This window comes from Pseudorasbora parva, chromosome 19, assembly GCF_024679245.1.
Source record: "Pseudorasbora parva isolate DD20220531a chromosome 19, ASM2467924v1, whole genome shotgun sequence".
In the NCBI taxonomy this organism is placed as follows: Eukaryota; Metazoa; Chordata; class Actinopteri; order Cypriniformes; family Gobionidae; genus Pseudorasbora; species Pseudorasbora parva.
In genome coordinates, this window is record NC_090190.1 from 9,870,316 (window position 1) to 9,887,330 (window position 17,015).

Here is a 17,015-nt window from a genome sequence, read left to right on the forward strand (position 1 = left end):
ATTTATTTGTCAGCAAAAGTCAGAGTTGGGCGGAACTGACAGAATGGCAGTTTCTTTCAGTTTTTCCCCTGCGATTGGCAAAAAACACTGTGTTTGTGAGCATCCAGTTTGAAATGTTGACTACAAACGCTGAGGTTTTTCCTATTAGACATTGCGGCATTCTCTCCATATTTACGTTTCTTTGCAGCCTTTAGCCAACGCGCTGGATCCTTCGCTGGAAACTGGAGGTAATTCACTGCCACTAAGCATTTCCAATTTGAAATCTTGGAACAATACAAGTTGACACAAAGTTTGCCAAGTAGTATTTTCTACTAAAGTAAGGTTGCATTTGACACTTGCTAAGTATATCCATGGCAGACTGGGGACAGTCGCCTTGAACGGCAGTGCATTATGGGTGTTGACATTTTCTTGGCAAAAGTTAAGAAAACAGCCTTACCATCTAGTCACGTAGCACCACATAGGATCACCCCAAGGGGCCTGATCCAATTTTGGGTCCCTTTAGAAGTTTTGAGATGCTAAAATGTGTGATTTTTTTCAGTTGCTTATAAACATATTAATAATAGACAAGCAACATGTATGTACATGCTTGTGTTTAAATAAAAAGCGTTAATTCGTGGCTTTTGAAAAAATTCACTGAAATAAGGCCACAAAATGCATGATAAATGTCCACAAGACTTTTGACTAATGGATGTTGTTGTAATAATGAATGAGCTGGGTATGTACGAGGGAACTATACGAAAGAATATGAGGACAAAACAGGGCAAAATAATGTCTCAGGTTACATATGTATTCCCTGAGAGGGTGTCGAAACGCTGCGTTTCTGCGTTTCTGCATGATGGCGTAACGGTAAGTCATAGGTGGGTGCCATCATTGACCAGGAAACTATAAAGCACCCCTGAACCAAATGATGTCAGCTTCTAAAATGTTGAAGCAAGATGGCCACAGGCATGCTGGGAGTATGGCAAAGTGACACAGCATCTCGTTCCCTCTCAGGGAACCATGGTTACATATGTAACCTAAGACGTTCCCTTTCAAGGGAACTCGCACTGCATCGAAACCAAGCCTGCAGCACTCCTTTCAGAAACTGAAGCCTACGCGCCTAGATCGTGCCCCATTGACTGGTCCCAGTATAGCTCATGAACCCCACCTCTCAATGTATTACAATGGACGTGAGCCAAGCTAAACATTTAAATCACACTTTTAAATAACTGTTTCCTAAAGATGGTTTCTGTCATTTTAGGCAGTTTTTATCATGATGATTTAATTTCAACTGTTCGTTTTTAAAATAAATTTAGTTTTAGTTGATGCTATAAAACAGGGGATGCAACGTCACGATTGACAGTTTCTCTGAGGGAATTTGTCAAATGAGGCACTAACTGACTTTTTTTCTGGAATTTTTGGGAGAAGATTGGAGCTTTTAGCTTTAACTTCTACATTTGCATTACTGTTTATTTCATACCAACATAATGAATTGTTCAGCATCTGTGAGAGTCTGTGTGGGCTTTTGATAATCGCGCCTCTACTTCCTGCTCTCTACTGCGCAACTCCGGTCCCTAGATCCCTACTGCGCAGGCTCTGGTCCCAAAGCAATTCAAGAAAAAGCCCTATTACCCATATTACTTTTTTAAGTGGAACAACTAAAAGAAAGCGGAGATCACATCCTGGTGTGTAGGGGGTTACAAGCTCAGAGAAAGAATGAGGTGTCAATCTATGCAAAACCTTTTAAGTCAAGAACAAAAAAAAAATATTTAGGAATTTTTGAATAAATTGCGATTCAAGTTGATAATTCTGAATGAATGTTTTGGCGGTATGGCTCTGTTCAGGGAGTCCTCTGACCTTTCATGAGCACCATGAAATAGCAGAGAGTCAGAGGACAGCAGCAGCATTAGGGAACGCTCGCACAGTTTAGGGCTGTGAGAGCTGAACTATTCCCCTTATAACAGAGCAGCAACGATGACAAAGTAAAATGCCACGTTATACACGACATGGAGGAGCTGGGGAGGTGGTGGGCAGCAAAGAGCTAGAAACAGCAGTTTAGCAGCGAACTGAATCTGTTTGAAGATGCGCGCTGTTTATATCAAGCCATTAGCAGCGAGGGAAGTTTGAACAGCTGATGCACTGATGCAAATCAGCTGAGCAGAACCAGCTGAGCAGAACCAGCTGATGAGACCAAATAGCGTTAGCAGCATCTTGACTACCTAGCCTTCCAGAACTGACGCTTACGCTCAATGCATGATCATTTTCAAATCAACACAGAATCTGACAGGGGGCAAGTGTAAAAACTCCAAGACTCCTGTTTTCGAGCAGTTTTTTGAACCCTGTTTTTTGAACCAACTGTAATTTATTTAGAACATCGGCCAGGAAAGCACAATGCAATAAGCAATAATCAATGAAAATACAAATATGTTAATTAACTTTTCAGCAATCGGTAACTAACTAACTAACTAACTAACTAACTAACTAACTAACTAACTAACTAACTAACTAACTAACTAACTAACTAACTAACTAACTAACTAACTAACTAAGTAAATAAAATAAAAATAAAAAAATGCTCTTTTCATTCCGAAGAATCTCAAAGTTACCACCAATAACCCACACTCCCCAAAGGCAATTATTCATTTGTTTATTCATGTGTAGAGCCATCTACACTTACATTTAGACCCAGCCTTACATAGCTGGTGGTAGAGCATTACCTCAGTCATTTGTCATTTGCATAAAAGTGAAACTTGATCTTAAAAGTTGACTAAGAGGATGAATGTAGATGCTAAAAAGTAAAGGGCCCAAGATTGAACCTTGAGGAACACCAGGGCTTTCGATCTGAAAAATTGGACTTTTGCCAGCTTAGTGCAGCATCAGAAACACCAAAGACAGTTTCTAAAAAAAGTAAACTTGAGTGATCAACCCTGTTAAAAGTTGCACTGAGATCAAGAAGAATAAAAAAAAGAAAGACAGTCAGAATCAAAGGCGATTAACAAGTCATTAGGGACTTTATTCTATTTCAGTGCTGTGGAGTTTGCGGCATCCCGATTGAATGGGCTCATAAAGATTATTTACAGTAAGATGGGAATACAATTGGGTACCAACAATTCACTCTTAAACTTTTGGTGAGAAAGGGGAGATTGGAAATGGGATAGAATGATTAATGTTGTCAAAGTTCATGTTATTTTATTATTTTTATTTTTTATTTTTTTGGTACAGGGGACTCAGCAGCAATTTTAAATGCTGCTGGCACAACACTGGTACACAGAGAATCATTTATAATACTCAGTACAGCAGGACATAAATTAACAAAGCATGATTGAGATCAACTTTGGAAGTGTTGCAAAGAGAAGTTTAAGAGAGTACTGGAAAGTACTGGAAAGTTCAAAAAAATTCATAAACAGACAAAGGAAATGTAGAGATAATATATTTATGGTAACACTTTACAATAGGGTTTCATTAGTTAACATTAGTTAATGTATTAAATGGTCACTTCAGCGATTAGCATATGGCTTTCTATGAGTATACCCTGGAGTATATTCAAATGATTGTGCCTGTGAAACATGCTTTGGTCATCTGAACCAGACTTCTTTTATTTAATGAGTAGATTATGCACATTATGTAATGTATTTGTATATGTAATATAAAAACTTTTTTACTGAACGAATCAGTGAACGAATCATTTTGATGAACAAACTGAAAATGAACAACTCTCTTAAAAAAATCAAAATTTCCACCACTAAGTCACAGTAATCCAGTAGCGGTGGCTTTGGGAATGCGAGCACAAGGCAGCGGAGCATTCTGGGAATTGTAGTCTTTCATCCCCATGAGACAAAAATACATTTTCTGTCTTTTCTCAGTCTAGAAGGCACCAAATTCAAAAATAATTTTACATTTCTACTACATTAATGACACGGTTTAAATACAGATTCATCTTCTAAGCGCTAAAGTACTCCTTTAACTACATGAACTAACCATTAGCAGTACATTTGTTACTGTGTTTGTTAATTTTTGTAAATGTTAGTTCATATAAATACAGCTGTTCATGGTTTGTTCATGTTAGTCTACAGTGCATTAACTAATGTTAACAAGATTTTAATAAAGTATTAGTAAATGTTGAAATGAACATTAACAAAGATAAATAAATGCGTTATAAGCGCAGCTCGTTATTAGTTCATGATAAATAATGTAGTTACCTAATGTTAACAAATGAACTTTATTTTAAAGTGTTACCAATGAGCCATTTAAATCACTAAGTCAAGAGTGTGGCCTTTATTATGTGTAGTCCACACGCTGGTTCAAATCGAAGTACTCTAATAAAGATAAAAAATCTTTTGTTATTGTAGAATTGGACAACTGTCCATACGGATGTTAAAGTCCCCCAACAGGACTCATGTTGAGTTGGTGATTAAATAACACAATGATACCCCCACCTCTGCCAGAGGATTGCGGGAGATCAAATAATCCATATCCAGCGGGAGTAAGCTCATTAAAGAGAAGACCATCAGACTTTTTTTGTGCCAGGTTTCCATTATAAACACACAAGGCCCAATTTCCTTCTGTAATAATGTCAAATAAAATCACAGCCTTGTTGTTAACAAAGCATGCGTTGAAAAAAAATAATTTCAACAGACAAGAAGGAGCAGATGAAACCGGAGGAACCACATGACACTTAAGAGCCAACGAGTAGTTGAAATGGGCCTACACAGCAGCCTTTGAGAAAGCCTTGTGCAGAAATGTAAGATAAGTGACAGTATTAGATGATAAGTAAGAAAAACTGTGCCTTGAAGAGCGATGTTTATAGCGCTTAGGTTTCAATATGACAGCCGAGAGCATACACCCTTAAAAATAAATGTGCCAGAGCGAGCCGAAAATGGGGTTTCACAGTGATGCCATAGAACAAACATTTTTGATTCCCTAAAGAACTGTTTTGTGAAAGGTTCTTTAAAAAAAAAAAAAAAAAAAAAAATCCCAGTCATTTTATAGTCCAAAGAACATTTTTGCACTACAAAGAACCTTTTGTGCAATGGAAAGGTTCTTTGGATATTAAAGGTTCTTCATGGAACCATATACACCCTGCCAGCGAACCATTTAAGAACCTTTACTTTTAAGAGTGTATGTGTCATTCGCCAGATAAAAGTTTCCCCTATAAGGTTCAACAATTGGCAAGTGGTTTATCTTACAGCCACGTTGAGGAAGTCCACGCCAGCCACAATCTCACAATGGTGTAAAAACTGGGAGGGGTATGCAGCAGGAGAGAAGAGTTCAGCAAAAAAAGAGTCCGAGATAAAAGCAGTAATCCAACGGGTGAAGCGTAATTCCACATTGCACTGAAATGGGCATTCCTCTTTCGCATAACCTTGAGCTTGGAGGGACACATATACACACAAAACTGTCAAAATACCAGTCTCTGCAAATATTCTCATAAACACAGTCAGTTATATCTTATAGTAAATATAGTATATGCAGGTATTAAAGTGACAGCAGCCTATAAATACTTGATTTTATAGGCTGCTGTCACTGTAATGCCTGCATATTTCCAATAGAATAATACACATCTGATTTCTTTGTCAACTGTTTACATTTACTATAAGATATAACTGACTGTGACTGTTTATGAGAATATTTGCAGAGACTGGTATTTTGACAATTTTGTGTGTATGTGTCCCTCCAAGCTCAAGGTTATGCGAAAGAGGAATGCCCATTTTACTGTCTGTCATAAATACTAATCAAACAACAAAACACAGCTTTAACAGACAACATTTAATTTGCATATTTATATATTTGACAATTTTCAACTTTCGGTGTTTTCATTATTGCACGGTAATGTATGATGTAAATTATGAAAGAGTACTGAATCTCCTGATCAATCTATTTGTTCTTATTTTTTTACAGATTTTTTAAAGTGGAATGAGAATTTTTTTTACAAAGTTCTGCAGAGCAGTTCTCCAGTAAGATTGTTCAGTCGTCTGGTGGCTTATGAGAAGAAACTGTTCCTTAATCTAGATAATTTTTCCTGAAGGCTTCTTAGCCATTTTCCAGATGGTAGGGTTGTGAACAGAACATTGGATGGGGCAGAGATCCTGCTTTATACACTTCTCATTAGAGATACCCCTGATAACAGGGAGATTGGTATCAGTGATGAACAGGACCATTTTCAACAAGCGTGGCAGGGGCTCCCTGTCTGAGCTGGAACACTTTCCATATCTGCAGCAAGAAAAGATATTTCTTATATTATTATTTTTTTAACACTCTTTTTAGAAGTAAAAGAAGTTCTTAATTGGTTTAAGCTGAAAGGTGCCTAAACTCATCTGAAACCAGCAAACAAGTCCAGCCTGCAGATTAGGTTGCTTCATTTTTGTTTTGTTTTTCAGCAAGGGACACAATGTCAGTGCCTGGCTACACTGTAAAAAAATCAGGTCTCCAACTGAAAAATGTATTAATTCACAGAATTTGAATTCGGCTAACTGAGAAATGTAGGTGTGATCAGTCGCTAGAACATTTTCAATTGGAGATTTTAATTTTTTTTTTTTGACAGTGTATGCAGTAATCAGACTTGTCACTCTGAGATGGCCTCCAGGGGATCTCCCGACATCACAAAACAAAAAGTTATGAATGTGATGATAAAACATTTAAATAAAAAAAATACAACCAGAAAAAATAAATGTTTTGAAAAAAATAAAAAAATAAAAAATAAGCAGCAGAACTGTTTCCAATTTGAAAATGAATCATTATATTAGAATGATTTCTGAAGGATCATGTGACACTGGAGGAATGATACTGAAAATTCATCTTTGAATTGATTCATCTTGATATCATTTCTGTGATGTAAAGCTGAATTTTCAGGATCGTTACTCCCGTCTTCAGTGTCACATGTGACATCCAGTCTATCACATGATCCTTCAGAAATTATTCTAATATATATATATTGCATAATGTAAGATCACAGAAAACAATATGTCTGATAAACAAATAGGGGAAAAAAACATTAATAAGGAATTTTAATGGTGTGTTTTCTGAGCAGACAACTGTAGAATACAGTATGTGGCATTATATTATTACATACTACAGTACTGACATTGACCTCTAAGAATTAGATAAATAGATCAGTCCATGCTAGTCAAATGTTTTTATTGGGATGCAAAAAAGTAAGAATAGCTTAGGATAAGTTGGTGTGATCACTTGTTATACGCACATTCAAAGTGTTCTACAAATTGACAGCCGATTGGGAGGCCTTTAAAGTCAACATGAAACAACACCCGCAACTCGTTGTTCTTGTATAATGGTACATATTTCAAAGAAGATCTAGAGGACAAAAAAAATGTAGTGCGAGACTTGATTTTATTCATGGGGAACTGATTGGTTACATGGTGGTTGAAGGAAAGGGGCTGAAAAATAATAGGGCTTGGTGACAGATGAACAAGTCATTTTTAGAGATGGAGAACATTCACTGTTTACATATGTTACATTTTGATGAAAGCTTATGAAGACAGCCCTTTTTTATTTAAATAAACAAAGGGTTAAAGTATGGCTGATTGGTAGATAGTATTACTATAACATTTCATAGGCAAAAGGCATTTTTCTCCAATAGCCAGGACTTTCACAAACAATACACAAACTCATCATTTCATTAAAAAAAATTAAGTTTTATCAGAAAACGAATCAGAAAGAAATCGCTGGAAATAGCTAGAGCACAAAAACTAACTCTTTATTTGTCTTTATTTGTCTCTTTATTCTGTATTTTTTGTGCAATTTAAAATTGTTTAACTGGTTTTGGCAATGAAGAAAAATAATGTATTTTGAGCTACAGTGCTTGTGTGCATGTTTTCTGTGAGATGCTGCAGTGCCACTTGAGCGCTGAAATATACATGCCATTTACATTCATTTGGTTTCACAGAATCCAAAAAGCTTCAGAGTATCTCTGAGACAGTGCAACTCATTTGGCATTCCAGTTTACCTGAAAAGCTGCTTAGCATATTTAATCATGCTAATTCACAATAGTTAGCAGTCTTTCATTCCCAACTTTTTTAATATGCTAAAAAAAAAAAATGTAATATCTGACAAACAGATATTCAAATGAAACAAGGCTTCTTATGTTCTGTCATGAGTATACGTTTTATATCTAAAACTTCATAACATTCTTATTAAAATGCTGTTAAAACATCCAGTAGGAATCAGGGGATGTCCTAAGTTGCTTGGACCTACACTGTTGGGCCTAACGGTTCTAAGAACCGTAAGGAACAGTTCTAGTTATATTTCAATTTGAGCTTGGTTCAGCAAACATTTCTTGGCGCGTAATTTTCAGCATGGTTGGCCAACCGTGCTGGTCGAAGGAGTGTAGTGACGCCGCCACTCAGGATTGGTCACTTGTCTGTTGCCTGGCTACCAGCTTTTCTGTAGCTGGACATAGGCGTGCAGCGAACTAAATTTAATATTACAATTAAATGAAAATGAAAATAAATATCTGATCCTCCTCCATAATAAGGTCGCTTTTTACATCTCATATGTCTGTACATTTTTGCATTACCAAGACAATGATTGAAGAATTCGTATTATGTTTCTGTTATCAGCCTCACTGTGGAAATTAAACCATATCCATAACGACTGGGCCGGATCGCCATGGAGTGGAATGGTTATGCAACGAGAACGATTTGGACTGACGGTGGAAGAGTGGCTAAAGATTTAGATGTAGGAGTAAAGAACAATACTATCTGGACTTTAATATGAGAATTTAGATTTTTAATTTATCAACGATTAATCAATGATTTCTTATGTGATCTGAAAACAAATCCATTTTGTTCTCACCTTGACAGGGAGTCTGTCTGGTGTAATTCATCCTAAAACCTGTTCAACCGAAACGGCCCTCCTCACTAGGTGCCATTATAACAAAGGAGGCTTGGACATGGGGGCTGGCGGGACATTGAGGAATGCACTCATGTTATTTCTGGTAAAACAACAACACCATGGGTAATTGAGTGATTGTGGTTATGGCCTACTCTATTTTTCCACCTTTACCTCGGGTGACAGGTGAGGCAGGCAAGAGGGTTCCATGTGTTTTTTAGGCCTTGGCCTCAAGCTGATTGATGAATAATGTTATATTCCATATATAAGCTCACCATGGATAAATTTGACTTCAATCCCATCCCATGACACAACACGTTTGTTTTATTTACCCCAACATTTGCATTCAATTTGCCGTTAAAATCACCATGAAATCAAAATTGACCTGTATTATTTCTCACAGAATGTTGCATTATTTATCTGTGGACAGTTTTTTTTTTATTTTATTTTTTTTTCATGTGGCCTTATAATCTTTAATCAAAAATGTTAACCTCCACAATTGACTGCAAACTGGCACTCAGATCTGCCTCAATTTAATTAGCAAAGCCCAACTTCCTACGATCAAATTCCTGAAGGATGAAATCAAGTCTCGCCCTCGCCTTTTTTTACTCCTTCTAGAAGCTTTTCACTCATATCCTCTTTATGCTACTTTAAGTGTGCCATATATTCACTTTACAAACAGTAGTTTTGAGCAGTGGTTTATGGGCAAATTTACCGTTGTTTGGCAAATTTTCATGGGCAAAAGTCAGTTACCGTATTTCAATAGGAATCTACAGAACTTGGAAAATTTTGCCAGGCAATTTCACTAGGGGTTTAAGGTTTGTCACACAGGTTAGCTGTGTTGACCAAAAGTAGCTAAGGTACTCACACAAATTAAGTAATTTGTTTCAAGTCAGAAAACAGCAAAACAAACTCCTCTCACTTTATTATCGCATGCAGCCACTGCTGGTTGCAAGGCTGCTGGGTGGTCACTGACTCGAAAGACCTGTGCCACTTCTGAGAAATTATTACTACCCCGGGGCCATGGGCTGGTAAACATGGATTGAGCCTTTCTGCATGCCGTCAGATGCGTAATGCACTGTAGGGGATGTTACAAGTCTAATCAAAGGAAGTTTGCATTGTGCCAAATAACTGAGAATGTGATCTAACAGTATGTCCCGCAAAGCATAAAAAAAATAAAACATAAAAAAAATAAAATTTGTTGACAAAAGTTAAGAGCAGAAGTAATATTTATTGGTTGTTTTGATCAACAACCAAATTTACTCTGCTAAAATAATATTTTTTACTGATTAGCATGGCTCTGTTGATGATGTAACTAGGGGAACTTTTTCGACTGTCTCAGTTTGTGTAAATATTGGGTATGATGAGTGAGAATGGGTTTAACAAGAAGGTTCCTGAGTAAAAATCTGGGAATAGTGACCAAAATGGATGTTATGAACGTGTTTGAGAAAGAAATGAATGAGAGGTGTTCTAATTAAGATGGTACATGTATGTAGGCTGTAAACTGAAGAATGTTTATTTTAATATCAGACCATTATTGTGGATCTGACCATTTTATTTTATTTAATCTAATTTTATTATTATTATTATTATTTTTATTACTATTATTATCTTTACAACTGTTTTAACTATGCTTGTTTTTAATTTTTTATTCGTCCATATGGTATTCTTTTTTCTCATGCATTTGTTACCACTGTTTTAATTAATTTCTATGTAAAGCACTTTGAATTGCCATTGGGTATGAAATGTGCTATACAAATAAACTTGCCTTGCCTTGCCTTGCCTAAATCCACTCGGGATTCAGATTTTTTTCTTCCCCACATTATTTTCACACGTCCAGTGCAATTATATGGTATTATTATTTTATTAATACAGTGTATACTTTTTTCTTGATATACCCAGTAAGAATGGAAGAGAATGTGACAACATGCCCCATAGCTGGTGTACATGTGAGGGAATATAATAAAATTATTAAAAAAATATATATCCAAAACAAACTAAAATATTTTGACAATAAAAAACAATTATTAACTTTTTAAAATAAAACTTTTTGAAAACAAGTTTGAAAACAAACACATTGCTAATACAGCATAGTTAAAAACTTCATAATTCATAATTGACTCTCAGTCATTATTCAACTTTTTCTTTTGGTTTCTCAAAATAATTCATATCGACGTAGGGCTCATTGTAACGCAGTGTCACAACGCACCCCACCTGCACAACTGAGATTTAAACCCGGCTCGTGTTTTCAGAGGCCTGTTGCCTGAAGCTAGCTGAACAACTCTGAGTTTCAGAGTAGGTTTAGAGTTGACAAATCCAGAAAAATCCAACCTGGTTTAGATCAAGTTCATTTCTCAAAGATTGGTATAAACGTTTTCAATAATATCAGATCTTATTTGAAATAAACACAAAAAAGAGAGATGAAAAATAAACTTAAGAAATATACTTTTGCTATGGTTAAATAAATGTTTTTTTTTATCTTTTTTCTCTAAATAATGTTGATATGGCAACTAGTAAATACACAAAGATTCATCATCCTGGTATGTGTGGACAATTTTAAACCATACATGTTACAAATAACCCTGCATTAGATTGTGCCATGTGCTCCTCTGTGGCCAAAAGGGATCTATGGCTACTATTCAAACTGTTATCCCTGAAGATAACTCAAATTAATGAAGTACAGTAAACATACCCCCCTAACTCCCACACCACCCTTAATTCTGTTGTTAATGCCAAAGAACTGAAGATTAACAACTCCACTGGCAGATTGAAACAATACAAGGAAGATTTTAATTTGCTGTTTGAACTGACGTTGGTATGGATGCAGCACACATTTATCAGCGTTTGCTGGTGAGAAGAACTTTTCATTTTGGTCTTATCCATGCATTATTAATCACTATTAACTGACAGGTAGGCCTATAACAGTTATCCAATAAAAATAAATGTAATTTAGGTTGCATGTCAATTCCAAAACGTACCACGTCTTTTACAGATCATACGCAAACCGCCACTTTTATTCTAAAATCGAATACGTATTCCATATCTGGTCAATGCTTCTCATTAAACAAATGGGTGAAAGCAACTGGCACTGAGATGACTAAGAATCCAAACAGATTCCAGTATTACAGACTTTCTTAGGTTAGCGTGGGCAGTTAGCAAAGTGTACACTATAGACTCAAGAATAGGAACATAAACATGGATCATAAACAAACAAAAATATTTAATTTTTTATTTTAAAAATGAACAATATCCAATAATATTGTCATGGTCTCTTTCCCTCCATCTCGAAGAGCTTATTTGATGGACCGTGGGGACCAGTGCCTTTTCCCAAGAACTAAAAGATCAGGCCCGCTTTAGCATATCAAAGCAGATTGAGAGAAAGAAATGTTCTCATTATTCCAAACCAGAAGCGTATGCCTCAATACCATATCAGTACTGTAAGAAGCACCTAAAGACCAAAAGAGCTGCAGGGGGAGGATTTGGCCAGCCATTTAACATAAGGTTATTACTTTTGTTCACATCCAAAAAAATGATCACTATCATTACAGCATGGATGGCTATGAATTTCTTGTATTTTAATGAGAGTAAAACTGAGTTTGTGTTATTTGGTCCGAGTGACTCAGGTGCTGGAGTGCCTGTTGATCTGGGCTGTTTAAGCCAAGTCATTAGCCCAGTGGTCACAAACCTGGGAGTAAAGATGGACGGTTGCTTAAAATTTGATGCTCAGGTCAGTGCAGTGGTGAAGACCAGTTTCTTCCAGCTGAGGCAATTAGCCAAAGTAAAACCATTTGTATCTCCACAGAATTTTGAAATTTTAATCCATGCTTTTATCACTACTCGTTTAGATTATTGTAATGCCCTTTACACTGGTCTTAACAAATCACTACTGGCACGCTTACAACTAGTCCAAAATGCAGCCGCTCGTCTTTTAACCGGAACCCGGAAACATGACCATATTTCACCGGTTCTCCAGTCCCTACACTGGCTACCTGTGCATTTCCGCATTAATTTTAAAATTTTGTTATTTGTTTTTAAATGTCTTCACGGCCTGGCCCCCAAGTATTTATCTGATCTGATTGTGCCTTACACCCCTTCTCGCTCACTCCGGTCGGCAGATCAGGCTCTGTTAGTCGTCCCAAAGACGAAACGTAAAATTAGAGGTGATCGTGCGTTTGCCGTGGCAGCTCCGAGACTATGGAATGAGCTGCCTCTGCACATTAGACTGGCTGAGTCTCTCCCTGTTTTTAAATCCTGTCTCAAGACTCATTTATTTTCTTTGGCTTTTGGATCAGTTTGAGGGTTGACTTTGTTATTGTTGTATTTATTTTATTGCTATTTTGCTGTTTTTGTTTTGTGAATTGTGTTCAGCACTTTGGTCAACAGTGTTGTTTTTAAGGTGCTTTATAAATAAAGGTGGATTGGATTGGATTGGATTATTTGAAAGGAACAAGTGCAATAAAACCATTGAAAAGCTCAATTTTTGTTTTTATGTCATATTCATGCTGGAGTGTACATTTCTGCCCTGAATTGTGGTGTAATGGGGCTTGGATCTTAACTGCACTTTTCCAAATGTAAAAATTCTGTCATCTCACACTCATTTTGTTTAGAATATGACCCACTTAAATCTGTGTTTATTTGTTTTGAATAATATTCTGGCTACTCTTTTCACTGTAGTGAATGTGGATGAGAACAAAGATGGCCAAGCTTCAACATGACAAAAAACACAACACAATGATAAAACACAAAATCTCCATATAGTGTGTGCAAGTTTTCTGAAGCTTTTGTGTGAGAAACGGACCAACATTTGTCTTGACATCTCCTTAATGTCATTGAGAGAAGTATTTTTCTGAATCGTAAATTAATAAGATCAGATCGTTTTAATCAATTGTCAGTGCCAAGAATCAACTGATCTGAATCCTGAACGCTGTCACTTAATAACATGTGACTTCACCTCACTCAGTATTAACAAACTCACATACTGATATTGCACTGCACTTTATTCTTGTGTCCCATGTAACTACTCATTATAATGCTGTTTGCACATTACACTCCTGCACTTCTGTTCTCCACGTATTTATTTTTATAGTCTCCAGTTTACTTATCTCACTTATTTTATTCCACATCTCTTATTTCTTTTACTTGATTTATTCATAATTCTACATATGAATATATATAGCACCTTATCCTATTCCTATTTTATCCTATCCCTATTTTATAATTTATTGTGCTTTTTTTGTTAATTGTTATTTGCTGTCCATGGAGCGGACCTGTTTACATTTCACTGCCGGTTGTATTCTGTATAACTGTGTATGTGACAAATAAAACTCTTGAACTTGATCTGATTTTAAAAAAAAGCGGCCTTAATGATTCCTTCAGATATCACTCATCCAGTCACAGTGGTTAACTGCCCACTATAGTGAAAGATAATCATTGATTAATGAATTAAAATTCCTATCAGTTAATCACATAAAGCTGTCACATGACTTTGAAAGTCATATGGATCACATTTATTATCATTTAAGATACTTTTAAGGTGTATTGAAGCTTAAAAGTTCCAGTCCTCATTAATGTCTCACAGAAGAAAGTCAGTCATACATGTTTGGAACAACACGATGATGAGTAAATAATCACATCATTTTACACTTTGGACAAATGTGTCCTTTAAAATTTGCTGTGCATTTAGTAGATTTTTTTTACCCTCCTGTCTCTTCCCCCTTTTTTCCTTCGCATATCTTCTTGAAACAGATCGAAGAAGCACCAGACTTTTCTGTTGTTAGTTTCAGTCTAGTTAATTTCAGTCATTAAAATCAGTGAATCAGTATGGTGTGTAATTTAAGTTTTAGCCATAACTCAGACATAGTGACGGGGTTAAAGGTGGACCTGTTTACAGCGGCATGCATTAATAATATAGATTTGCTCCCTTCACCGTGTCAGGAAGTGACATGCTGTCAGTGAAACACAGATTTACTTCATCCATATTCAGGAAGACTGTCGTCTTGGACGTGTCACACACTCTGCCCCCTCAGCTCAATGTTATTCTCTGAAATAATATGTGTTTGATGGAACTGGTTTCTATTAAGTTATCATGTCAGTGGTATGTTTTTCTTTTTATATATGTCTAATTGGGAGGCAGTCATATGGTCACTCATGTCGTTCTAAATCTGATGACTTTCCGATGTTGTTTTGAACCCCACTGACTTTCAATGAAATACATCGCATGACAAAAAAAATCTTCTTTTGCAATCTTCAGAAGAAAAAAAATCATTTAGATTTAGAACAACATGAGGCTGAGTAAATGGTGACAGAATGTGTTGTTTATGGGTGAACAGTTCCTTTATAGATTTACTTTAGAGATTTGGAATCAAATTGTGACATGTAGAAACAGAGTAGTGCAAATGATATCAAGATTGTAGCAAACTGAGTTGCCCCATTGTCATGAGCAGAATGGCATAATTCACAGAGCAGCTACAAAATAGCTCTTTGTATTCCATTTGCATAGGCCTACCATATTAATGATGAAAATTGTTAGATATTGTCAGTCAACTGGCCCAGCAATCAATGTGAGCGGGCAATTTTTTCCCTAGTAACCAGGTGCTTGTCTCCTGTGGGTGCATTTGCAGATCTGCCTTCCATCAATTCATATAAAAAAATGTCACGTTATTTTCCACAGCGAGGAATTCATTTCTGAATATGATTTTCTTTGACAGTAAAAATGGATATATGGTCTTTAAATCAGAATGTCAATATATATATATATATATATATATATATATATATATATATATATATATATATATATATATATATATATATATATATATATATATATATATATATATATATATATATATATATATATATATATATACCAATCCTTATATTGTCGAGACATTGACCTGTTGAGGCATGGACTCCACTAGACCCCTGAAGGTGTGCTGTGACATCTGGCAACAAGATGTTAGCAGCAGATCATTTAAGTCCTGTAAGTTGCAAGGTGGCCTCCATGGATTGGACTTGTTTGTTCAGCAGATCCCACAGATGCTCGATTGGATTGAGATCTGGGGTATTTGGAGGCCATGTCAACAACTCATTGGGCTCCTCAAACCATTCCTGAACTTTTTTCTTTGTGACAGGGCACATTATCCTGCTGAAAGAGACCACAGCCACCAGGGAATACCATTTCCATGAAAGGGTGCACATGGTCTGCCAGCCGGATCTCACGAAAAATGCGTATAAATACTACGAGTGTGCAATGTCGTGGAATGTATACGCCAAAACTCATTTTGGCGTGCATATGATACGCAATTTATGGCCTAAACCTCCAAAACCTATATATGCCATAAAGTGCGTATCATATGCACGCGAAAAACAGCGTATCATATGCACGCCAAAATGAGTTTTGGTGTATACATTCCACGACATTGAACACTCGTACTATTTATACGCATTTATGTGTGATCGGGTTGGGTCTGCAACAGTGCTTGGGTAGGTAGTACATGTCAAAGTAACATCCACATTGATGGCAGGACCCAAGATTTCCTAGCAGAACATTACCCAAAGCATCACACTGCCCCGGCTGGCTTGCCTTCTTCCCATAGTGCATCCTGGTGCCATGTGTTCCCCAGGTAAGCAACACAGACGAGACCCATTTTTTCAGTGGTCTTTTCCGGGTGCACACCAGGGTTCGAATGGTCAGATTCACATTTATTGAAATAAACTACACCAGAGAGCAGTTACACCAGGGTTCGTTTTAATCGAACCAAACCTTCCAAGTGTGAACATACTGTAAAACTGCAACAACAAAAAAAGAACTCTGATCTTTTAAAGCTTGGTTTATACTCTCCACGTCCTCACAAGCGCCAAGGTGCGCACGGCAAAAATGGCAATTTCGGAGTGGATGGAACCCAGTTTGCATGTACAAATGAGTTTCTTATATTTACAAAATGAGCCTACAAAAGCAAAAATAAGCCATTTTAGTGGAAATAAAGATTCATGTTTATTTTTGTATTAAATTTTTTGCACAAAATTAAAATACAACCACAAATCAGAAAAAGTTGACGATTCTTGATGCAGTGCCGCCTGAGGGATCGGAGATCACGGTTGTTCAGCTTATGCTTGCGGCCTTGTCCTTTACGTACTGAAATTCCTCCAGATTCCTTGAATCTTGTAATTATGTTATGCACTGTTGAATG